The sequence below is a fragment of the Petaurus breviceps genome, unplaced genomic scaffold (assembly GCF_028583685.1).
Source record: "Petaurus breviceps papuanus isolate PSGF00001 unplaced genomic scaffold, PetGlider_PUasm1.0 90650, whole genome shotgun sequence".
Taxonomy (NCBI): domain Eukaryota; kingdom Metazoa; phylum Chordata; class Mammalia; order Diprotodontia; family Petauridae; genus Petaurus; species Petaurus breviceps.
In genome coordinates this window covers 8,079,280-8,105,916 of record NW_027187299.1, presented here as the reverse complement: position 1 = coordinate 8,105,916, position 26,637 = coordinate 8,079,280, and positions in this window count along the sequence as shown.

The following is a 26,637-nucleotide window of genomic DNA, read 5'->3' as shown; positions in this document are numbered from 1 at the left end:
GCTCTTTTATCAGTTTCAGAGTATTTCTTTAGTCTCAGCATATGTAGGTGTATCATTATGTTCCTCCCCCACAAGGAGGCATAAGCAGACCCCAACTTACAAGTAGACTGTTTCAAAATTTATTTGTAAATCAGTTATTTTAATATCATAATGTTTCCCCGATAGAAATAATATTATACATGGTGGTAGGGTTCCACAAAAGCTTGGGAGAGGGTTATCAGCTGAGCAAGAATAGCAGTTTAGATGAATTGTAGGGGCTGATGATAATAATTCTGAAGGAGGGAGCTAGGGTGCATATTGGATAGAAAGCTGGACCTGGAATCAGGATTGTCTTGAGTTCAAATCTACCTTCAGATGATTACAAGTTCTGTGACCCTGGGCAAATCATTTTACCTGTGTCTGCCTCAGTTTCCTCATCTGCAAAATGAAGATAATAATAGTACCTAGGTTCCAGAATTGTTGTAAAGATAAAAATGAGATAGTATTTGTAAAGAACTTAGCAAAACTTAAAGAGGGATATAAATGCTAGTTGTTATTATGAGTAAGAATACAACAGTGCTTCTCTAATATTGGGGCTTCCTGTAGAAAGCACATAAGAGTCATTGTTTGAGATTAGTTTTCATGAACTTGCTTGTGAAGAATATCATGGTATTGGAAACAGGAAAAAAGAGATAGAGAAGGTATTTTTGCAGGAGAGTAGCTTAGCCATGAGGTTCCTTGTGTGTCTCTGGGCATGCTCCCTAAGGGAGCACTTGAGTGTCAGGCCATTGTGCCAAGCTCTGAAGTCTGAAGGAAGGAATTGGTAGTGAGAAATCTGTGTCACAAGGCCAATGATCCTTACATCCTCAATGATACTTTCTGAGCTATTTCATCTCCCTGATAATAGTTGCAAAACATATAAAATTAAATATTAGCCAATCAAATATATCAATGCATTAAAAATTATACATGATCTAACAGATTTTATCAAAAATGTTTGCTAAAAACAGGTACAAAATGAAAATGCCTATTCTCAGTACTTTTGGGGATATAATATTGAAATTATAGTAATTATAATAACAGAAAATATATTAGAGGGATCAACTAGAGTTCAAAAAATCAAAATATTATTATTTGCAGATGACATGATAATGTAACTAAAAATTTCAGCCACCAATGGAGACAATAAATTAGTTCATCAAGGTTTATAGCTGGAAGATTTACCCACAAAACCACTATGTTTTTATTTATTAGCAACAGAGAGCAATAAAACCAGGGATGTGCTGGTAAATGTTTACAACCTGCTCTCCAGACATTAAAAAATATACATGGGATGCACTTTTTAGTTTAATCTGCATTATTAACATTTTCTCCATCCCTTTCTTAAGTCTAGAAATCAACAAAATACCAAATTAAGCACTTATTTTTAGTATTTTCTATTTTCCAAGTGTAAATGCTCATACTGAAAGTTTAACAACCAGCTCTCTCAGAACCAGTACAAGCTAACTCCAGTATGCCATGGAATAAAACAATATGAAAGGAAACTCATTTTATAATAACCACAACCACAAAAGAAAAAAAAGGCTATCAAATATTTTTAAATTAACCTATCTAGAAATAGGGCACTTGTTAAGGACAGTTATAATGAATAAAATAAAAGACTTAAATTACTGGAGGACCATTTAATGTTAATAGATAGATTAGTTTAATATAGTAAAAATTATAACACTCCCTGAATTAACTTACATATTTAATGCAATACCAATAAAAACACCAGTTTTATTTTACTATTAGACAAAATCACAATGAAGTATGTATCAGAATACAAATGGGCACAAATACTGAGGGGCACATTGAAAAAAGTCCTGATATCTGTCTATCTATCCACATAGTCTTACATTCCCAGGTTTTTATTGTAAGAAAATTTCAAAACTATCTGGTATTGGGTAAAAAAATAGAAATATAGATAAATGAAATAGAATAGCTATGTAAGACTTTCCATGAAATGAATTTAAAAGATTAGTGTTTGACAAGCCAATAGAAAATACCAACTAGGGAAAGGATTCATTATTTAGCAAATGTGCTTGGAGAAATTGGTTAGCAATCTGAAAGGAAAGTAATTTAGAACTATATCTTATCCTATATCCCTCTGGTGAATTCAAGCCTGGTGAGAGGCTTAATTTTTTTAAAACCTATAAAAAGATGAAAGATAAATTAAATATTTATCTCAATTTTGTCAAGGAGATGAATTTCTTCTTGATTCAACAAATGGAAGGACTCATTAGGGACAAGACAGATGTTCTTAACTACATGAAAAATTTAAAATTCTGTACAACAAAATGAATATAATTAACAAAAAAAGAAAAATGTTCTGGGAAAATATTTATGGCATAGATTTTTTTAAAAAAAGAGACAGCATAAACCAGTGTACAGACCACTAGCTCTGACATCGGAGGACCTAGGTTAAAATGCCATCTTTGATGCTTATTACTTGTATGACTGGATGAATCATTTGACTGATGTAGGCCTCAGTTTCCTCATTTACAAAAATGAGGGTGCTAGATTGGATAGTTTCTGAGGTCCCTTCCAACTCTAGAGCTATGAACCATTAAAAAGTCACAATGGAAATTCTTACTCCACAGTTGATAAATGGCCAAAGAATATAAATAGATAATTTTAAAATCATTTAAAAATGTTTAACCTCACCTATAACCAAAAAAGATAAAATAAAAAAGACTGTGGGGTACCACTTCACATCCATCAAATTGGCAAAAATATTTAAAAACAATAAAATTCAATGCCAGCATGTTTGTAGAGGAATAAATGCTCTCACCCATTGCCTGTGGAATTGCAAATTTGTAGAATAATCTTTTTGGAGAATAATCTTGCAGTATACAGTAATAATTACCAAAAGAAAAATTATACCCTTTGACTCAGTAATTCCATTTTTGGCAGTATACCCTGAAAGCATTATCAAAATACAAGAAAATGTCTGTTCAATGATTTTCATAACAGCATTATATGCAATTGCAAAAAACTGGGAATGGATGAAATATCCAACAACAAGGGTCAGGTCAAATAAATTGTGGCGCATTAATATACTAGAATATATAATGCATTAAGGACCAAAAAAGTATGATGAAGACAAAAAAAATCTGAAATAATCTTTATGAAATAATGTAAATAAAAATTCTTTGGATAGAGAATGGAGTGCACACTCACTCTGATCATATAAGAAGAAAAGTGAATGAGAATGAGCCAGTCCTGATAAGGGTTTGGAAGAAGTGAGTGCGAAAATGTTATGATTTTTTTTATGGTGAAATTAATTTAAATATAAACAATTAACATACATGTTTAGTTATTTGTACTGATATTTATGTTAAGTTTTTAATAAGACACTTCATTTTAAAAACTAAAAGAAAGAATAAATAGGTAGTGGAAGAACAGTTTCAGCAAGAACTACTGGGAAAATTGGAAAGCAGTTTGGGATAAATTAGGGTTAGACTAGCATTTTATGCCATTTACCATAATAAGTACTCAATGAATACTCTTATACTCAAGTCAATCTTTGATTTCATTGATATAGTTGTTTTGGACAATAAAGACAATAACAGCTCCCCTGTGCCTGCCAATTCTATGTGATTTTTGTCCATATCTTCCCATAAGTTTACCACAGGGTCCACACAACAAAATGGAAGCCTCTTTTTGTCTTGTCTTAAAATTGAAAAGATATCCATAAAATATTCTGGCTGTCCATCTGCCATCCCTTGCTCTTTCCACATGCCAACCCATTTGGATTTAATTTAGAAAAGTCATTAAATTGTTCAGTCCTTTTGAACCAGTAATCCTTCTGCTAGGAATATTAGTCAAGAAGGTCAAAGATGGGGAGGAAGAGCCATATATACCAGAATATTCATAGTAGCACTTTTTTTTGGTAGCAAAAAAATGAGAAAATAAAGTATGTGATGTTTGATTGGGATATTTAAACAAATTATGGTTATAAGAATTTAATGTTGAATAAGTATTTTCTGGAATAATATAATAAGTAAATTATTTAAATAATAAATATTAAATAAATTAAATAATTTAAAAATTAAATAAATAATGAGTAAATAATAAAATAATAAGTATTTTCATACAGCTGTCATTCCCCTTTTCAGTGAACTCCAGTGGCTCCCTATTTCCCTTAGCATGAATTATCGACTTCTCTGTTTAGCTTTTAAAACCCTTTACAACCTTGATGCAATATATCTTTCCATCTTCATTAGGCATGACTGCCCCTCCTGTAATCTGTGATCTGGCCAAACTCGTTTTTCTGTTCTTCACACACAATGCTCAACTTCCTATATCATGATCTTTGAACTGGCTGTCCTCCATTCCTGAATACACTCCTTTCTCATCTCCACTAATTCCTCTTTTCCTTCAGGTTTCAGCTCAAGCACCATCTTCTACAAGATTTCATGATTCCCTCCCCCCACTCCCCATCTGTTAGGGCCCTTCCTCTCAAACTACCTTGTATTTAATGACTTCATTTTATGACTTCATTGTATGTATTGTCTTCATATTTATTCCTACATACACTTATTGTACAGATATGCTCTTTCATTAGAATGAAAGCTATTTGCCAGTTGGGAGTTTCATTCATTGTATTTGTGTTCCTAACACAGCTCTAACACAGTACTTGGTACCAGTAGGTGCTTGTTAAATACTTGCTGATTGATTACTTGAAATAATGCAGAGGAAATAAGCAGAACTAGAAGAATAAAATACACAATGAATACAATAATGTAAATCAAAGGATCACTTAAAGGAAGTGGAATCCAGAGTAATTGAAATGATCAATCTTGGTCCCAGAGAACAAATGATGAAATTTACCTCCCTTTCTCCTCTTAGTAAAAGCACATGGGGCTGTGAGTTCAGAATGGTATATGCCAATCTTTAAATCCCAGCTAATATCCCATATTTTACTGGAAATCTTCCCCACGACGTCTTACTTTTAGTGCCTTCTCTATGTTAATTATTTCCTATTTATCCTAGATGTAACTTGCTTTGTGTATGTTTGTGTGCTTGTCTCCTCTGTTAGATTTTTAAGCTCCTTGAGGGCATAAATTGCCTTTTGCCTCTTTTTGAATACCAATCTCTTAGCAAGTGCCTGGAACATAGGAGGTGCTTAATAAATATTTATTGATTTATCAACTGATTTCGTTGCTGTCATGTAAGATTACTATGCAGGTTGGTTTTTCTTAACCATTTTTTTTCTTTGTTTACAAGATAGGGCTCAGTGTGACAGAAAGGGGATCATGTTTAGAAATGACCACAATTTAAAAAGGCATTGATAAAACATATTTAAAATAAAATAGGTTTCAAGTTCCTTTTTTATACAATAATACCAATGATATTTTCTTAATGATTATATTTAAATCAAAAGAAAGTCAAAGGAGGAAAGCTGAATTTATTCTTCTGATATTAACTAATACAAAACAACTTTCTGTTTCTACCTTTTCTTTTTATAAAGGATTTTGGTTATCTCCACTATTTGCTGGAAAATTTTTGAAAACACCCCTTTTGGGAGGATCTTGTAAAATATGTTCCTCAAAATTTCACCTGCTTTTTTTCTTAGGGATATAGGATCTTAGAGATGAAAGGGACCTTGAGGATCATTAATCCCCATCCATTCATATAATAGTTGAGAAAATTGAAATCTGGAATGATGATTTATCCAAGATCCCTTAGGTAACTTCCAGCCATACTGGGACCAGGGCCCAAGTCTCCTGACTCTAAGGCCATTCTGCTTTTGATTACATTGATTAATACCTCCTCTGTGATCAAGAAAGCAAAATCAGGCCACACTGGACTAAGGTTAGAAATCAGTAGTGATGGCTGTTCCATAAACTGAAATCTGCTCTTTGTGCTGAAATATGGAAACTTCTGTAGTTGCATGGTCGCATACACACACACACACACACACACACAAACACACAAAACCTTCCTGTAAGAAGTGTCATTTCGATGTGTTTTTTTTTTTGGAGGGGGAAGGCAAGGCAATTGGGGTTAAGTGACTTGCCCAAAGTCACACAACTGGTAAACGTGTCAAGTGTCTGAGGCTGGATTTGAACTCAGGTCCTCCTGATTGCTGGGCCGGTGCTCTATTCACTGCACCACCTAGCTGTCCCAAGAAGTGTCATTTCATTCCTCAAATAAATGTCTGCTAAAAGTTATGTGTTCATCTAGGGGTGTCATTTTATTGTCACAGAAAATGAATGTAATTATTATATGATTTTTTCCCCCATCGCTGTCCTAGTGATTTTTATTCCTCTGTGGTAAGAACTGAGTTTGCTCCAGGAATCTTGTGTGTTCATTAGATCTTTGACACTATTCCCTTAAAAAGTTTTCCCTGGAGAGATACTGACTGGGTCATTTTCAAAAGATGTTGGCTCTGAGTCAGCCTATGGAGATGATGCCCACCCCGCCATTACACAAATTGCAATAACACACCAGGGCTCTGGAAAGCTCCCAGCCGCAACCAGTTCTAAGGGGCTTCAAAGCCTAAATGTAAAGGAAGAGAGGGTGGGAGGTGGAGGAACATGTTAATAGCAGAACAGTCACAGGCCCAGGGACACCTTGAGAGCCCACAATCCAAACAACTTCTCTAGCCCTCTCTGACCAACTTCGGTGGGTACCCTTTGGGAGGGCACCCAATCCTCATGCCACTTTTCCAGGAAATCATAGGATCACAGCTTTAAAGTTCAAAAGGATTTTCGAGGTCATCTAGTCCAACCCCCCTTATTTTATAAATGATAGTTTAAGAGACCCATCTTCCTTATAGAGGACTAAACTGCAGAGCAGTCAGACACTTACCCAGCTTGCTGTCAGAAAATAGCCTGCACTTTTCCAGGGAGAATAAGAAGCATCCAGCTGCTAACCCCCACTTCCAAATCCATTCCTACAGCTACCTCCCACTGTCAACCCTAAGTCAAGGAAAATCAGCCTGCTTATGCCTTGTTCTTGGGACCTTTATTCTGCCCCATTATGAGCATTTACAAGGCCTGCTAGACAGAGGTAAGCGACCACCTCTTCTTTTGCCTACCTCTTCTCTCCTTTTACCTGAATCCCTAGTGAAATTCAGGGAAATTCAAGTATTAAAAGAATTCATTATGAGAACAGCTAGAATGCTGTACAGAAGTTTTATGCCTGGTATCCATTCTTGATCATGCTTCCTTGGCTCTCCCCTCTCTCTAGGGCATTGGAGGGTATTGCCCTAGTTGAGATTCAGTTGCAAATATTTTCCTTCTCTCCCCATTAGTGACATTTCCATATATTGTATGATTTTCTGGGGGCAACTAGGTGACCCAGTGGATAGAGTTCTGGGCCGGAGTCAGGAAAACCTGAGCTCAAATCCAGCCTCAGATACTTATAGACCGTGTGACCCCAGGCAAGTCACTTAACCTTAATTGCCTCAGTTTTCTCATCTGTAAAAGGAGCTAGAGAAGGAAAAGGAAAACCACTCCAGTATGTCTGCCAAGACAAGCCCAAATGGGGTCATGAAGAGTTAGAAACAACTAAAATTGACTCAACAACAAGGATTTTTTTTATGACTGCTCTCAAAGAGGCAAAAGATCTGAGAAGCAGGAAAGAAGCATGTGTTGCCAGTAGTCCTTAGGAGGGCACCAATATCTTTTCAACTCTCAGGCTTCCTATGAACAACACCAAAAATCAGGGAAACCCAGGGGAGGGTACTACTGTTATACTATACTGGAGGATATATATGTATTGATAAAAGGGGAATCAAAATGACCAGGTGCAACCTTTTCCTGGTAAATTGGTGTATCTCTGGGGGCATCGTTCTTATGGACTTTCATCATTATGCCCCTGTGCAGTATATGCCCCTAAGGAAATCTTCTGCATTGAAACTTTTCCAGGAGATGTTTAAGATTCTGGGAACAGAAAACACCCAAAGTCTAAGTGGTGATGACTGTGATGCAAGGTCAGCAATAGTTGTATTTTTTTTTATCACACTCTGAGACTTTTTCTATTCTGTTGGGTTTATTTGTTTCAGAGATTTCAGTGCTCTCAAGGTCAGATATGAGGCCCTAATAGCTGTGATCTTTTTTTGATCACTTTATTTTTCAGTTCTAATGTCTGAGATTTTTCTTCATCTGTCATAAATTCTTTTTCAAAGACCAGGTTTATTGGTCTCTGAACACCTTCATAATTGTTTTACTGCCAACAAAGATTACCTCTCTCTCTATTTTATCCATTATGGCTTCTTTCCCCATCTTTGTTCTCTTCGGTATCGTTTCTAGTTTTGTTTTGTTTTTTTGGCAAGACAATTTGGAGTTAAGTAACTTGCCCAGGGTCACACAGCTAATAAGTGTCAAGTGTCTGAGGCCAGATTTTAACTCAGATCCTCCTGACCCCAGGGCTAGGGGAAACACAGGATATGCAAATTTAGAGTATCCACCCAATGTTCACAGAGACTATTTGTGTCCGACCTGTGGTAGAGCATTCGGAGCTCATGTTAGTCTGATCGGCCACAGTTGGACACATTGAAACGACTCCAGCATAGTGATGTCATTTTGGTCCTCTTCAAGAATGAAGACTGACAAACAACCATCATTTCCATTAAGCACACCTAGGACCTTAGGTCCAGGCATGGTGGTTCTACTGTCCTTGATGGAGGGAAGGGTTTATTAAATAATTTTTGAACATCTTTTCCATTTTTATTTTTGCAGTCCTTCCATTTTCATCCTTAAATGTCCTTTGATGACTGTGCTTAGTCAAATATCTTGCCAAATTTTTCTTAAACTGACTTTATCTTCCACTGTTTCTTTACACTTTATGAAATAATATTGCTCATGTTAGGCCATCATCTTTCTATGTAAGATTTTGCAATTGCACTTATGTTCTAAAACAGTATTGCCTCTGTTTTTATCACTTTGGAAAGTAAGTCAGATGTTTTCTGAGTCCTGTTCTTTCTGGATTCTTTTGGTTTCCTCATTGGAGCAATTAATTTATGTTGAATAAAATCATGGATAAAATTATTACAGTTGGTGTCATTGTCATTTTTATTGTCCATTAAAGTTTTCAGTTACTTATTTAAATAGTTCAAAGTTAAGTTGTTTTAATTATATTATATATTAGTAATATTATAATATAATTACATAATTGTACATTATATCTTTTTCTCATTCTGTGTGTAGATAGCTGACTCACCCACAAAAATATCAAGTTTTTTCCCGTCTGTTAAAATATATTCTATTTCATTCTTTGTGATTTTATTGGTTCTCATCATGTTCAATGTTTAGTAATTATTCTTTCGAATAAAGTGAATTTTTAAAATGTTACAGTAAATATATCATTAAAATCTTAGTTATCAGTCTGGGAGCTCTGCCTCAGGGTCCAGAAGGGGCTATATACATATAAATAGCTATATATATATATATAAATAGACATATAGATATATGTATATATCATACATCTACACATATATGTGCATATGTGTGTGTGTATTTCAGTCCTGATAATATAGGAATAGAACATGACTTTCTTGATCTGAGTCCCATTCAGTGAAAAGATTATTTAAAACCAGCCAATGAAATCCCAAGAACCACTGAGGATGAATGGGGAAAAGGTTAATTTCAAGCTAAGCTTTAAACAAAAAAGAAAGAAACTGCTAATCTCTATTATATACAGCTTTGCTTTTGTTTTAAAATATGTAATAAATTCAATGAGTAACTTCCAGAGCTCTCCTGCTCTTTTTTTTTTTTCCTTCTGACCTCTTTGTATTCTCTTCTGTGGATTTAAAACATGCTCCGGTGACTCCTTTTCACTCCTCTTCTTTTTCTTTCCTTCATTCCTTCTTTCATTCCTTCATTCGTTCATTCCTTCGTTCGTTCGTTTGTTCATTCCTTCCTCCTTTCCTTCTTTCCTTCCTTCTCTCTCTCTCTCTAACCCTATTGCTTTCCATCCACACTGGGTACCTCTAGTTTCTCTCCTCTCACACTCTTCTTTACTTCTTACAACCTAGTTTCCACTGAAACTGCTCTCTCCAAAATTCTTAACTTAGCTGCCAAATCCAATGGCCTTTTCTCAATCCTCATTCTCCTGCAATCTTTGAAACTGTTGATCACTCTCTCCTCCTTGATACTCCCTTCTCTGTAGTTTTTCAGGACACAGTTTCTTCTGGTTTTCCTCCTACCTATATGACTATTTCTTCTCTGTCTCCTTTGCTGGAACTTCCTCCAGATTATGCCTTCTGACCATAGGTGTCCCTCTTCTCTCTATATACTACTTCATTTGGTAATCTCATCAACTCCAATGGATTTAATGACCATATTTAAGCTGATAATTCTCATATCTACTTTTTCTGCTCCATTCTCTCTGTTGACCTTCAATCTCACATTTCTAACTGCCTTTCAGAGATCTTGAATTGGATGTTTACTAGAAATCTTAAACTCAATATTTCAAAAACAGAACTAATTATTCTCCCCTTCCATTCCACTTCCCCACCCCCAGCCCCCATGCCCTACCTTCTCTTTTATTGTAGAGGGCAACATCATCCTCCCAGACCCTCAGGCTCACAACTTAGAAGTCATCCTGGGTTTTTCATTATTTCTTACTTCCCATGTCCAATCTGTTGTCAAGGCCTATTGATTTAACCTTTGCAATATCTCCCCAGTACACTCCCTTCTCTCCTCTGACACTGCCTCTGCTTTAGAACAGGCCTTCATCACCTCACATCTTGATTTCTGCAATAGCGTAATGGTGGATCTACCTGCCTCAAGTCTCTTCCCACTGCAATACATCTTCCATTTGGCCACTGAAGTGATTTCCCTAAGACTTAAGTCTGATCATGTCAGTTATTGCCTCTAGTAGCAAGTACAAGCTATTCTATTTGGTATTCAAAACCCTTCAAAATCTAGTCCCCTCTTATATCTTACTCCCCAACACTTACTCTTCAATTCAGTGACACTCCTTGTACAATCTATGAATTTTAAATAAAACAATAGTGATATAGAACAGTATGTCAGTTACTAGTCAATATATTATAATAAACCAAAGAATGACTAATTAAATATTGAGAACAAAATACAGTCATCTTTTAATATAATTTTACCTCTATATACTTCATATTGAATTCACACATAATTCTGAATAATGGCTCACAGATTTAAATAGTGAACTATTTCTAAGTATTTTTAACTCTATATACACATTTGCTTCTGCTCTTTGACAGTAGTGACAGGCAGCCTTATTTCATTATGCACAGTTGTACCTTTTCTGAATTAAACATTTTATAAATGTAATATCTATGAACAAAGTTGCAATTGGAGAATTTGACATATGCTTTTATTTTATTATGATAAAATATATATTTCAAAATGTTTAATTCAAATCTAACAAAAGGGCAGCTCGATGGCACAGGGTTAGTTTGCCAGACCTGGAATCATGAAGACCTGAGTTCAAATCTGGCCTCAGACACTTGCTAGCTGTGTGACCCTGGGCACATCACTTAACCCTCTTTACCTCTGTTTCTTCATCTGTCAAATGAGCTGGAGAAAGAAATAACAAACCTCTCCAGTATCTTTGCCAAAAAAAAACCCAAAATGAGCTCATGAAGAGTCAGACATAAATGAAACAACTGAAATGTAGAAAAAGTTATAAGAGAAACTGAGAACTGGGGAAAAAAATCTTTGCAACAGGTTTCTCTGCTAAAGATCTCATTTCCAAGATACATAGGGAGCTAATTCACATGTTTGAGACTAAGGACCATTCAGCCAATAAATGGTCAATAGAAATGATGGGCAGTTTTCAAAGGAAGAATTTCAAACTAACAATCATATAAAAATGCTCTAAATCACTGATTAGAGAAATGCAAATTAAAGCAACTGTGAGGTTCTACTTTACCCTCATAAGATTGGCAAAGGTGACAGAGGAGGAAAATTACACATTAATATACTATTGGTGGAGCTGTGAATCAGTTCAGCAATTCTGGAAAGCAATCTGGAACTATTCCCAGAAAGTTATGAAACTGCATACCTTTGATCCAGCTATACATTTCTTGGGCTATACACCAAATACATCAAAGAAAGAGGGAAAGAGGCTATATGAAGGAAAAATAAAACATATAGTAACCCCTTTCATGGTAGCCAAAAATTGAAAACTAAGGGGGTATCCTCTTGCTGGGTATTGGCTAGACAAGTTGTGGTATATGAATGTAACAAAATATTATTATGCTTCAAGAAATTACAAGGTAGACAAATTTTAGAAAAAACTGGGAGGTATTTTTGTGAGTTGATACAGAGTGAAGTCAGCACAACTAGGAAAACAATTTATACAATGATCGTAACATTATAGAGAAAAATGGTTTTGAAAGACATTAGATAAACCATGAATCCAAAAGAATGGAGATGAAATATATCACTTACTTCCTGACAGAGAGTTGATGAACTTAAAATGCAGAAAAAGACATTTTCAGACATGGCTGATGTGAGAATTTGTTTTGCTGGACTATATAGTTAGATGTTAAGATATATGGTTTTCCTTTTTCTTTCTATTTGCTCAGTTTGGTGGGGTGGGGGAGTAAGAGGGATATATTAATTAAAAAAATACTTATTGGTTTTATGTTCTCTTTACCATTTTTTATTCCAGCTAATACAATCCGTCTTTATAACCTGACGAATGTATAATGTGAAAGTATTTACAGATCCTATACTTGACTATATGCCACCATCGGGGGGTGGAGAAGGAGGGAGAAAAAAATGTGAAACTCAAGGAATCGTGGAATTGAATCCTGTAAACTAAAAGGAAACAAACAAATTACTTTTTAAAAAGTTGGAAAAAAAGAAAAAAATACTTATTACTTGAGAATTAAAAAATTTTAAAACAAAAAATTATTCTTTAATTACAAAAGTTAAATGATCTGCATATGTATTTTACAAAAATAGATTTTAAAAGTCTAACTTCATTTTCTCTTAGTTTTCAAATAAACAAGATCCCATATCAAGGTTACAGGCATTTTAAGTTTTACTATCCTGGTGAAAAATAGAAAACAATTGCATTTTGTAAATAATTTTAAATATGTTACATTATACAACTTTTGCAATTGTGAAAAGTTAAAATTGGTGACCTTACATTTTGTATTTGCTATAATGTGAATGACAATAATGGGATATATGTGACTTATTTTTACATGTTCTTTATATTTAATAATTTTTTTCCCAATTCCCTGTTTCATTTGTATATCAGACAGGTCTTGTTCTTCTTGTTCTTGTTCTTCTTTAATACATCAATGCAAATTCTGTGTAAAGATTTTTTGCTGTCTTTTCCCACCCTTCCACTCCTCTCCTCTTCCCTTTCTTTTTCATTCTTCAGTTCCTTTCTCTTTCAGTTCCTTCCTGTCGTTTCTTTTCTTCTTTCTGCCCTTTGTAGCCCGAACCTATACTTAGTGACCCTTGGAACGGACCTAGTGTTAGTATCACCAGAATAAAGGATACATACAGTTTAGTGATCTTGGGGGCATAGTTCCAAGTTCTTTTCCAGAATAGCTTGACTAATTTGGAGCTCAACTAACAGTGCATTGCTGTCCACTTGAGCAATTCTAGATACCATCCCACTTGGTCCTATTCTTCTGGACTTTTGCTCCTGGTTCTAGAAAGAATCAGACACCCAGGGGTCATCTACTATAAGAAAGGTCCAGAATTATAAGGGCTTCTGCATTCATTGAATCTATAAATGTTACAAAGTCCTCAATGTCTATGCCCTAACTAGTGGTTGTAAAATTCAATTTTGACTTAAGGGACAAGTGGAGGGGGCAGTGATAGGAATTGTTCTAATTAAGAATTTTTGGAGAGGGAAGTCTGTCAAGACCTTCTTTGATGTGGAGACAGGTAGACCAATCCATGGATGGCTTTGATATTGGACCTTGTGGGGACTTTCCTTTTGCTATAGCTGAGTCAAATCTTGGGCCACCATCGTCACCACCACTACCCCATTCCTCCCTGCTACATGAATCCTAGCTCTATCAATTAATAGTTGTATGATCTTCTAAAAATTATTTAATCTTTCTGTATAATGATGGGGTTAGACTGGATGACTTCTAAATTCCTCCAGTTCTGAATCTAAAATTCTATTGTGGTGCATTCTCTGGCTTACTAGTCCAGAGCTAAGTTGGCTCCATTTCTAGGGGTACCTCTTTTCTACTGCTATTGACTTCAGTTTTTCTTTTATCCCGATTTTCCCTACTGTTGGCCTTCTGTCACTTGTATCCCAATTTCATTGAACTAGTTAACATCAACTAGCCTTTACAAAAGGGGATATTTACTTTGGATATTTAACATGAAAAGAAGTACAAGCATTTTCCCTCCAACACTTGAGAGAAACACTCTTCCCTATATTACCTAGTTCTCTCTGATTGAGAGAGTAGGGTGTGACTTAATTTAGTTTCTAGACAACATTGATCTCATCAAATTTACATCTAAATGCAGCAAAGCTTCTTGTTGCTAAAGGTTTCTCCTTACTCCTTGGGGTTTCAAATTTAGACCAAGTGACTAGGAAGCATATCATGAACTCAACTCCTAGACCTCTTCAAGTAGTTTATTCTCAGGACTTCTTGAAGTACACAACTTTAATCTCCATTTCCAGTTCCCTTCACCTAAAATGAAAGAAAAACACTGAAGCAAAGAACCAATGGCTTTGGATGGGTAGGACCTGGAATTTCTTGCCTTATAACAATATCTCTCTTCTTTTACCAGAATGTTGGCAAGCAAGTCACCCAAGGAGAAGGGTGAAGACTCTAGCCAGCAGGTACTTTTGAATGTATCCCTCAGTTCCAGCCAATCGGAAAAGGCTCTTCTACATCACATGATAAGGGGAATGGAACCAGTTACAGAATGTCTGCACATGCATAAAAGCCTCCACACAGCGCTTTGGTTATGCATCATCACGACTTTCCAGAAGTAGACACCCCAACATCTTCAATGTAGGTTTGTATCAGAGACACTCTAAGCATGCTCAGGAGGACTGGGTTCATTGACCCATACCTTTTTACAATATGATCCTCTGATCTCCATGTTAGGTGCTATGGGGATACAAAAGACATAGAAGATATGGTTTCTGCCCTCTAGTAGATAGAAGTCTCGTTAGCAAAACAAGAATATATAAAATTCAAGGCAATGTCAGTCATGCAGGATTACCAAATAATGGAAAAAAATCACTGTGGACTAAGGTTAGTTTAGAGAGACTTCAAGGAGTGGTAGATCTTGAATAATTGTCTCTAGAAATTGCATGCTTTTTATTTCCTGTTCCCCAAGTTCTCCACCTCCTCACCTCCTAATGAGAGATCTATGGTATGGTGTTGTTTGAACCTATCAGTGGAAACCAGTCTGATTCATGACCGACCACTTCCTTGCAAAGTACACCAGGGCATCTGTTGCTCAGTGCTGTGTGAAACAAGGCTTTCTTTTATGATTCACACTTGTAGAACAATTTAAATGATTACAATTAAATGGGACTTTCCAGGTCAATGTCTCTATTTCTGAACAGCCCCAGGTGACAGTGCAATTTTTAAATTTTAAGATAGCTATTTTTTTTAATGCTACAATGCTTTTTGAGACAATCCTCTTGAAATTCCCCTTTATTGAACCTGCCAACTACAATGACCCAAAACTATCCAGTTCTCTCAATTTATCAGCAAGCCAGCATATTTTGAAAACACCTAGACATAGTAACACAACAAATGTCAGTTTAAGCATAGGGAATTGCATGAGGTCTACACACACTGAACCAGTAGAAAGAGACCCATGGGATAGCCCATGACTTCAAATCCTGACTCAATAAACTCTTTTGGAAAAGAGTTCAAATGTTGAGCTGAGATATGAGAATAATTTCATGTCAGTTCAATACACTGAGCATTTATTTTGTACCCTGAGCTAGGTGGTGGTGAGATCATAGATTTAGAATTGGAAGGTACCATAGCCTAAACCCTTTATTTTACAAAGGAGGAAACTGAGACCCAAGGAGTTTAAATGACTTGTCCAAGGTCATCCAGATGTTATAGTGTTTCTTTGGGATAAAGTGCTTGAAGGCCAGGGCTGTGACATTTATCCTCTCTCCTACCCTTTTTTTCTGGTACCTTGAGAATTAAGAAATGTCTGTTCTCTGCCATCGACCAGAGCCTCATTTACTGTGTCCCCCTTTTAGGAGTCCAATGTCTAGCACCCCAGTTTCATTTAACCACTTCACATCAGATTAGTTTTTACAAAGGAATATTTGCTTCAAGGACAGGCAAGAACAAATATCCAAATATGTTCCCCAACACCTGGAGGCAATATCTCCCTCACTCCTCACCAACTCACTCTCTGAGGAAAGGAGAGGGATTAGCTTCACAGACTAGTTTAATTCCTATATAGCATGAGTCCACTAAGTTCAAACCTGAAGTTCTACTAGACTAGCACCTTGGATCGTTTTTTCTCAGGGCTTCCCTGATGGACTGGCTCCAGCATCCAGCCTGGAATCCTGCATTCCCACATCTCTATGGCTAGAATTTACAGATTGTGACTCCTCTCCCTTCACCTAGAGTAACAAAGATAAAACAGACCTAAATCTCATGCCCATTCCCAGGAAGCTACATAGGTCACAAGGGTGGGGATATGTGTGTTCCTCTGGTTACTTGCTATGAGTGAATGAGTCTAACCTCAAACATGAATGCCAGAGAGTGACTAAACTTTAGTCAGGTAGTTTTAAAGATTCGGACAGTTTTGGCTATTTAGCCACTGGGAAAAGGCTGCTCCTAACCACATGGTAGATCAACAAAATATTCAGAAAACTTGCTAATTCTTCTGTCTCCAAGAACAGGTCTCAGGAATTTTTTAGGTAGTCTGGACATGAGCTAAAGTCTGTTATACAGTTAATAAGTAGAGCTGGGATTTGACTCCAAATCCTCCAACTACAAATTCATTGATATTTTACAGATGGAACAAAACACTTCCTGATCTCAAGGAGTTTGAAATCTTGGTGGTGGTGGTGGTGGTGGTGGTGGTGGTGTGTGTGTGTGTGTGTGTGTGTGTGTATGTGAAGGGTGTGTGTGCATGTGACAACTTGTACACATATAACTAAGTGCAAAACAAATACATAGTAATTTCTAGGGGAATAGGTCGAGAAGAATAGTTTATTAATAATAAAACAGGTACTCCAGAGGGCACAACTGGAATGGTATTTTACAGATGGAAATATACAGTGTGAATCTGAATAACAAGGTCACTTCTTGGGACTCATTATTCAGAAGTATGGGGACCTAACTGTATTCCCATCTAGTGGATGAGGATTTAGAGGCTAGTAAGAGTGAATCGTCTTGTCTAAAGTCACACAACCAATAACTGTCAGACCTGGGACTAGAACCAAGGTTTCTACTAGAAAGTGATGTGGATACAAAGGTGCCCTAAAGGTTGGGTTTCCCTTTCCTTGGTTTATCCTCTAAAGGCACCCAAAAATACAGAGGTGCCCTAAGGGTTGAGTTGCTCATTCCCTGGCATCCTAAAGTTTCCCCTTTTATCTTGAAATACCACAAAACTTCCCTTGTCCTAAAATTCCTTGTGTCTTCCCATCCTGTCATAAGAATGCCATTGTCTCCCTTATCTTATGTCATTCATTGTCCTTATCTAGTGTCCTTATCTTGTCCCTAAATCTCCAACCCCTTTTAGAAACCCTAAAACTTACATCACCATCCTATAGGCTATATAGCTTTCTGGCTATATAAGTCTGGTCTTTGTCCTATATCATTGCCTTTGTTTAGCTCCTTGAGAAGTCTTAGGCCCACATGCTTTTGCTTTAATAAAGTTCCCTTTGGCTAAAGAGAAGGTCTCATTGAATTCTTTCAAAAACCTGAACCAGCTCTCCCACCTCTGAACCCCAACAAAAGGAGGAAAAGACATGTCTAAGATACAGGCAGGCTGCTTCATGTGAATGAGCTTTCTGGATCTCAGAAGACCCCATCCAACCAAAGGTTTCTTTAGACTATCACACTTGTATAGTAGACATTTAATAAGTGGTTGGTGATCTGAATGGTTGTTGATCTCAATCACCACCACCACCTCCACCATAGATGTCAAACTCCTTGAGATCAGGAAGTGTTTTGTTCCATCTGTAAAATATCAATGAATTTGTCATTGGAGGATTTGGACTCAAATCCCAGCTCTACTCATTAGATGTATACAGCATTTTGCAATCTTAAAAAACAAGTTCATAGACTCCTTGTCCAGTGCTTTTTCTATACATGCAGCCTCTTCAGTGACCCAAACTTGTAGGTGATATACAGCTGTAGAATCATTGAACTTGAAGAGATCTTAGAGAATCCCACCATCTGAATGAAAAGAAAAATGAGATCCATGAGAAGTTAGGTAACTTTCCGTAAGTCCCAGCCATGGGAAGTAGGTCAGCTATTGACTGGTAGTGAAGGTTATAGGTGTCCTCTTGGGATGTTTTGGGGAATAGAACCTGACTGAAAAAATCAGAGATTGTCACCATCAATAATTAGTCCTTTTATTGAAAGGCAATTGTCAGTCTTAGTGTTTTCTCTTTTTAAAGCAAACTCAATGTTGGAGTAGAGAATTGACACCTTAGGGAATAGCTATTGTGGCTTGTCTTGGAAATCAGTAGAGAACTAGATCATTGAAGGTCATATGAATAAGTAATTAGGCAACTGGGTGGTGCAGTGGATAGAGTTCCAGGCCTAAAGTCAGGAAGACCTGAATTCAAATCTGACTTCAGACCTTACCTATTTAACATGCTTGCCTCAGTTTCCTCAACTGGAAAACAAGATAATAATAGCATCTATCTCCCAGGAACATTGTGAAGATCAAATGAGATAGTATTTGGGAAGCACTCAGCACAGTGCTTGGCACATGGTAGGTGCTACACACACACACACACACACACACACACATATATTTATATGTACATATATATCTATCTAATGTGTGTACATATACATCTACATACATATGTAATTGATGTTGTACAAGAAGACTCTAGGATTTTGGAGCTCAGTAAAGCTAGAGAAATCCAGGTTACATGGTAAGAAAATAGATTAGAGGAAGGAAAGGACAAAAAAACACTTTGCAATTTTCCTCTTGGGATTCTGCAATTTAAATTTGGGGGGGAGCGGGGAGTCATGGCTTGGTTTAACTCCACTCTAACCCGACTCCTCTGCTCTTTATCCTGTTAAGCCTATTTGGGCAACATTCTAATTCTGAGCTGGTATTTGCTGTACATATGACCATGGCTATGGTCTTGGGGTTGGACAGAGGAGCAAGTTTCCCAGGATCATCCTTGGTGATTAGGATGTCTTAAGTCATCAACGTAGAGGCAGTGGTTCTTAACCTTTTTGTGCGTGTCTTATACCCCTTTGGTTAAGACTATGGACTCCTTAGAATAATGGTTTAAAAAAATGCCAGAAAGTAAAGAACATAGGATTGCAAGAGGAAACCAACTTATAGTGAAGTACAGTTATCAAAATATATATTTTTAAAAAACAAGTTTATGGACCCTAGATTAAGAACACCTGTCCTCAAAGAACTAGAGAGTGAGAGGAGCTTTAGAAGTGTTTGTGGGGATGGGGTGTGATGATGAATGGTTTGTGGTGATGAATGAATAATGATGAGTGACCTTTTCCCTTCTTCCCTCATGCTAATTTTTAGTGTTGCTTTTGTACTAGGAATTCTCTGGGAGAGAATTTACAGGGAATTAATGTCTTTGGTAATAGTATTTCTCTTTTAATCATGGTTGGAACTACCTGAACAATACAATTCCCTGGACCTGAATGGACTTAGAGGATATGAGGAGAGAAGGATTACAGAAGAATTCTACCCTTTTGTAGCGCTTGCCCATAGCATTTGCTTAGAACTCTGTCTAAGCTTCCTTTTTCTGTATAGAATGCAAGTCTCTGCACCTGGCCTTCAGCTGTGACCCCAGAAGACAAAGACCCACCAATTATTGACTTGCATTAAAGTGACACTTCAAAAACTTGCTAAATTACCTGGAGGAAGAAAACCTGCTAAAAAAAAAATCTGTTGTACTATCTGAATCAGCAGCCAGAAGGCTGAAACCTTTTTTTTGTGTGTGTGCTGAGGGCTGAAGAACATTTTTCTTAGGACCCTTTTCAGATAATTCTGCAGTTGCTGGGGCTATTATGTAGCCCAGGACTGACTTTGCAAAGTCTCAAGGTTGAACTTTGGCAGGTCCTTCTAAACCTCCATGTATCTTCATCTTCACTAGAGAAAAGCACTGCTGTTGGTTTGCCTGGGGTATGGCACTAGGGATCTCTACCAGGGCTAGTGCACATCACACCCTATTTTGCAAAATGTTGCACCTTATGTTCTGGATGCTCTAACTCAACCCATCAAACAGCCCAGACTGGAGATGTACATCTCCTCAGAAGGGACAGAGTTCAGACCTCAGGCAAGTCATGCAGAGAAAATGAAGGATGTGGCTGTGGGGGTGGAGGTAAATCAGCACCCAATGGGATAGGCAGACAAGAGCCATCTGCCATCGACTGGCAAGGAGAATTCTCTGAAAGAATTCTGAAGCACTCATGTGTAGAAAGGAGACACCCTGCTCTGTTTAGCTGAGGTGACACTACCTACTGCCCCCACATCCTGGATTTCCACATTTGGGGACCAGCATCCCAAATATCACTATCTCCTCCCTTGATACTGTTCTCATCCAGAGTTTATTACTCTGAGAAATCTCCGAATATAGCTCCTGCACAAGTCTACAAAATATGGATAAAAGGGTTCTTGCAGCACTTAAAATAACATTGAAAATAGTGAGTTTTGGACTACCTTCATTTCATCACACAGAAAATTAAAAAATAGAACTTACAGGAGTTCATAAACAAATGCAGAATACACATAAAGGACTCACAAGAATCCATAAACAAGGCATATAGTTCTCTCTCTCCATTGGGCCTCACTTTTCCATAGAGTCCTAAAATTCTCCAGACTCAGAATCTTCTCTTGGTTTGTACTTTCCTCATAAAGGGACTGCTAAAGAGGTGAGTCTCAAACAGTCAAGTGAGTCTGAGAGGAACTGAGTCACAGAAAGATCAAGGGGCTTGTCTTTGGTCACACAGCTAGTAAGTCTCTGAGGCTGGACTTGAACTTGGTTCTTCCTGACTGCAATCCCAGCACTCTAGTCATAGCAAAACTTAGCTGCCTCAGGAAGCTGATTCTGCTAAGTAGAAATTAGCCCAGCTCTTATCAGATAGTTTGTATCACCTGGTCTATGACATTAGCGATAGAAAACTAATCATATATGTCTAAGTGAAGAACACATCTCCTACCCTACTCCTTGAAGCCCATAATTTCTCGGCTTTCTGTAATATGGAGCTGATTAAGGATCCATTTGTTCTAAATTGACTAAGATAATTGACAAAATCATAGCAGAATTTGAGTATGGTAAGTATTAGGATGGCTTCACAGGATCATTGCTGATTATCCCCTTTCTATTCCTGTTGTGGTCTTAAAAACCATCAAATCAGAGATACCCAATACCTCCCTGATTGTTTTTGTGCATCCTTCATTCTAGAAGGAGACCAATGACACCTATTCTTGATTGCAACTTTATCTCCCATATCTCATATCTTCCACCATGTCAGGCATTGGGCCTTTTTTCTTGTGAATGTATCCTTTGGTCTGTCTGAGTCTATAAGGTGAAGGCAAAAAAAATAAAGAAAGAAGTAGTCACTCCCTCCTCTGGTCTCTATCAATTGTCTATGGGTACTACCAACTGTGTCCAGACACTCTTTTTCTATACCCCTCCCAATTAGGCATTTCCTGCTCCCTAATCATTTGCCCTTCACAGTCCCTCTGTGAGGGAGTGACAGTCAGTCAGTTAATAATCATCTTTGTAAACAATAAATAATAAACAATATAATAAATTTTAAACTTAAATACTGCATAGTGAACATAGTAGTAAACATACCATGTGCCAGGCACTGTGCCAAGCTGTAGGGATACAAGGAAAGGTAAAAGACAGTCCCTTCTCCCAAACAGCTCTTAGTCTAGTAAGAAGATAGTATGCAAGCAGCTATGTATAAGCAAGCTTTATAGCAGAATAACAAGAGGGAAGGCACTAGAATTAGGAAAGAATTCCTGTAGAAGGTGGGATTTTGGCTGGGATTTGGTGAGATTTTAGCTTGAAGGAAGTCAGGAGGCACAGATAAGGAAATATATTTCAGGCATGGGGGACCTGTGTATTCAGCCAGTGAAAATACCCAGAGTCAGGGATGGATTGTCTTATGCAAGGAACAATGAGGTCAGTGTTACTAGATCACAGAATATATGAGTGAGTAAAATGTAAGAAGACTCTAGAGGAGGCGGCCAGGTGGCACAGTGAGTAAGAGCGCCAGCCCCGGAGGTGGAAGACCTGGGATCGGTTCCGGCCTCAGATACTTAGCACCCATACAAAATAACTGGCTGTATAACCTTGAGCAAGTTACTTAACCCCAAATGCTTAAAAGAAGAAGAAGAAGAAGAAGAAGACTATAGAGGTAGGAAGAGGCCAGGTTATGTGGGATTTTGAATGCCAAATAGGGATTTTCTATTTGAAAGTGATAGGAATCCACTGGAGTTTATTGAGTAGGGGTGTGAAATGGCCAGAACTGTGATGATAGGAAGATGAATTGATAGCTGAGTGGAGGATGGATTGGAGTGGGGTACTTGTGGTAGGGAGACAAACTGGTAAGCTATAATATTAGTTTAGCCATGACTCCATAAGGGCCTGCACAAAGGTAGTGTCAATGTCACAAGAGAGAAGGGAGGCATATTATAGAGATATTATGAAAGTAAAATCAATCACCTTAGGCAAGATATTAGATATAGGGGGTGAGAGAGTGAGGAGTTGAAAATGACATCTCAGTTGTGAGTCTTGAGTTATTGGAAGGATGGTGGTAGGGAAGGTAGGAAGAGGGGAGGGTTTAGGTGGGGAAATAATGAGTTAAGTTTTAGACAGCTAGGTAGTATAGTGGATAAAGTGCTGGACTTGGAATTGGTCAGATCTGAGTTCAAATTCAGCCTCAGAAACTTCCTAGATAAGTAACATTGGGCAAGTCATTTAACCTCTGTTTACCACTAGAGAAGAAAATGACAAACCCCTCCAGTATCTTTGCCAAGAAAACTACATGGACAGAGGTTTATGGGGCCATGAAGAGTCAGTCACAACTGAAATGATTGAACAACAACAGTCTGGTTCAAGATGTGCAATAATCAGTTGGAGATGCAAGACTAGAGTTCAGCAGTGGGATTAGGACTGGACAAGAAGCTTTGAGAATCATGAACATAGATGATAATTGAATCCATGGGAGCTGATAATGTCAAATAGTATAGAGAAAGAAGAGAAGAGGGCTCAGGAGAGAGCCTTGTAGGATACCAGTGGTAATGAAGCATTACCTGAGGATTCAGCAAAAGAGACTGAGGAGTGGTCAGAAAGGTAGAAGAACCAGGAGAAAGTAGTGTCATGGAACCTAGAGAGGAGTGTTATCAAGGAGAAGCAGATGAGATAGGCAGCATCCAATCCAAGTCAATCAACATTTTAAAAATCCCTTCTATGTGTCAGGCACCATACAAGTGCTAGGGATACAATTAATAAAAAGACAGTCCCTGCCCATGGGGAGCTTACAATCTACTGGGGGAGACAACTCACAAAATGAGGCAGGAAAGGAGGGTGGGGAGGTGGGAAAGGTTCCCCAGATTTGAAATCAGGCAGAACAGAAGATCTGAGAGGCCAACATTGGCTGTCTATAAAGGAAGGCATTAGGAGTTTGGTAGATACCCTTCAGTCCTCCTAACAAAGAAGAAAGGAGGATGAAGGAGGTGATGTCAAAAACTACAGAGAGATCAAAAAAGATAAGGATTGGAAAAAAGGCCATTAGATTTAGCAATTAAGAAAATGTTAGTAACTTTGAAGGGAGAAATAATATGAATGATGAGGTCAAAAGCCAGATAATTGAATTTGTAAAGAAGGAAGGGAAACCCTCAGATCTAGGTTTCTACCTGCTTTGAGACATATAAAAATTAAATCAAAATTATTGAGATTTTCTCTTTCTTCACTTGGATTTCTCATCCAGTCTAGAAACCTGGCACTGCACATAGAGGTTAGAGTTCTGTCCCTTTTTCTGTCTCTGTATATCAAAAATCATTCACTGGCCCCTTTCCCTCTCCCCCTATCCAATGATACACTAATCCAGGAACAGTTAGTATTGATCATTTATCTTGAATTGACTAGCTTTGGCACTAATTAAAACACCATGGGAATGACTGTTTAAAGACCAGGAAGCTTTGGATCAGACATCCATCCTATCAGATAGAAAGAAAAGGAACAAAGAGGAGAATGAGGAACATTATTACCATTTGCATGAAATCTTGTTGGGGGGGAGGTGTAGTTTTCCATGAATCAAACACACACTCCATGCCCTGAGAGTCCCAGCTGTCCTTTCTGCATCTATGGACAAAGGCAAAGGTAGACAGAAGAGCCTCATCGCACTCAGTACCAGACAAAGGTAGCCTTCTTTTTTTTTTTTTTAAATGCTTTATTAACTTCTGATTTACATCGTTTGTTTCTGTCAGATTTTGAGTTACAAATTTTCTCCCCGTTTTTCCCCCACCCATACTCCCAAAACAGCAGTCCCACAGGATATCCCCACCTCTGATCTGCTCTCTCCCATATTTTCTCCCATACCCGTTTCAACTTTTCCAGTAGGGCATGGTGGATCTCTATATTTCCCAATTACATGTAAAACAATATTGATAATAGTATATATTTATTTAAACATTTGATTTTAAAACTTTGAATTCCAGATTCATTCCCTTCCTCCCTTATCGCCCACCCTTACTGGGAAGATAAGCAGTTCAGTATAGGTTGTACATGTGTGGCTAATGCAAAACAATAACATAGCAGATATATTGTAAAAGACTGACTATATTTCCCTCCCTCCTATCCCACATCCCACTTGTTCTATTCTCTACTTTGATCCTGTCCCTTTTCAAAAGTGGGTGCTTCCAACTTCCCTCCCCCCCCCCCCGCCCCCCCCCTCCCTTCCCCCCCCCCCCTTCCCACCCCCCCCTCCCCCATTCTCCTGGATGGTGAGATCCCCTATTTAGTGTGTATTTCCCTCCCTCCTCAAGCCAGATTCAATAGGAATAAGGTTGACCCATTCCCTTTTGCCTTCCTATTCTTCCCCTCCGTTGTAACCATTTTCCCTTGCCTCTTCTGTATGAGATAGTTGCCCCACTCTGTCTCTCCCCATCTCCTCTCATTATATCCCTCTCACCTCTTAATTTCACCTTTTAAGTATCATCCCTTCCTGTTAAATTGGTCCCGTGCCCTCTATCTATGTATACCTGTAAACATATATACACATTCACATATGTATTCATATGCCTGCATACCCTCATATAAAGACATATATATATATATATATATATATGTAATATATATATTTCTAATCCCTTCAACTACTGAGAAAAGTTTCATAAGTTACAATTATTGTTTTTCCATGTAGGAATGTTAATAGTTCAACTTTGGCCAAGTGGCTCAGCAAGCAAGAGCACCGGCCTCAGTGCCGGGACGACCCGGATCAAATCCGGGCCCAGACACCCAGCACCACACCCAGAAACAACAACTGGCCGTGCAACCCCGAGCAAGCCACTCAACCCCAATTGCTTAAAAAAAAAATAGTTCAACTTTGATAAGTTCCTTATGATTTCTTTTCCCTGTTTACCTTCTCATGCTTCTCTTGCTTCTTGTATCTGAATGTCAAATTTTCTATTCAGCTCTGGTTTTTTCAGCAAGAATGCTTGAAAGTCCTGTATTCCACTGAATGACCATATTTTCCCCTGAAACAGGATACTCAGTTTTGCTGGGTAGGTGACTCTTGGTTTTAATCCCAGCTCCCTTGACCTCCGGAATATCACATTCCAGGCCCTTCGATCCCTCAGTGTAGAAGCTGCCAGATCCTGGGTTATCCTGATTGTGTTTCCACAATATTCAAATTGTTTCTTCTTGGCTGCTTGTAATATTCTCTCCTTAATCTGGGAATTCTGGAACCTGGCTATAATATTCCTAGGAGTTTTCTTTTTGGGATCTTTTTCAGGAGGTGATCAGTGGATTCTTTCAACCTCTATTTTGCCCTCTGGTTCTAAAACATCAGGGCAGTTTTCTTTGAGAACTTCCTGGAGGATGCTTTCCAGGCTCTTACTTTGGTCATGGCTCTCAGGCAGTCCAATAATTTTTAAATTATCTCTCCTGGATCTATTTTCCAGGTCAGTGGTTTTTCCCATGAGATATTTCACATTGCCTTCTATTCTTTCATTTGTTTGGATCTGTTTAACAGCATCTTGATTTCTCATAAAGTCATTAGCTTCCATTTGCTCCAATCTAATTCTGAAGCAATGATTCTCCTCAGTGAGCTTTTGAGATTCTTTTTACATCTGGCAAATTCGACTTTTTAAGGCATTCTTCTCCTCATTGCCTTTCTGAGCCTCCTTTGCCATTTGAGTCAGTCTGTTTTTTAAGGTGTTATTTTCTTCAGTCAAGCTGTTGACTCTCATTTCATAATTTTCTTGCATTGTTCTCATTTCTCTTCCCAATTTTTCCTCCACTTCT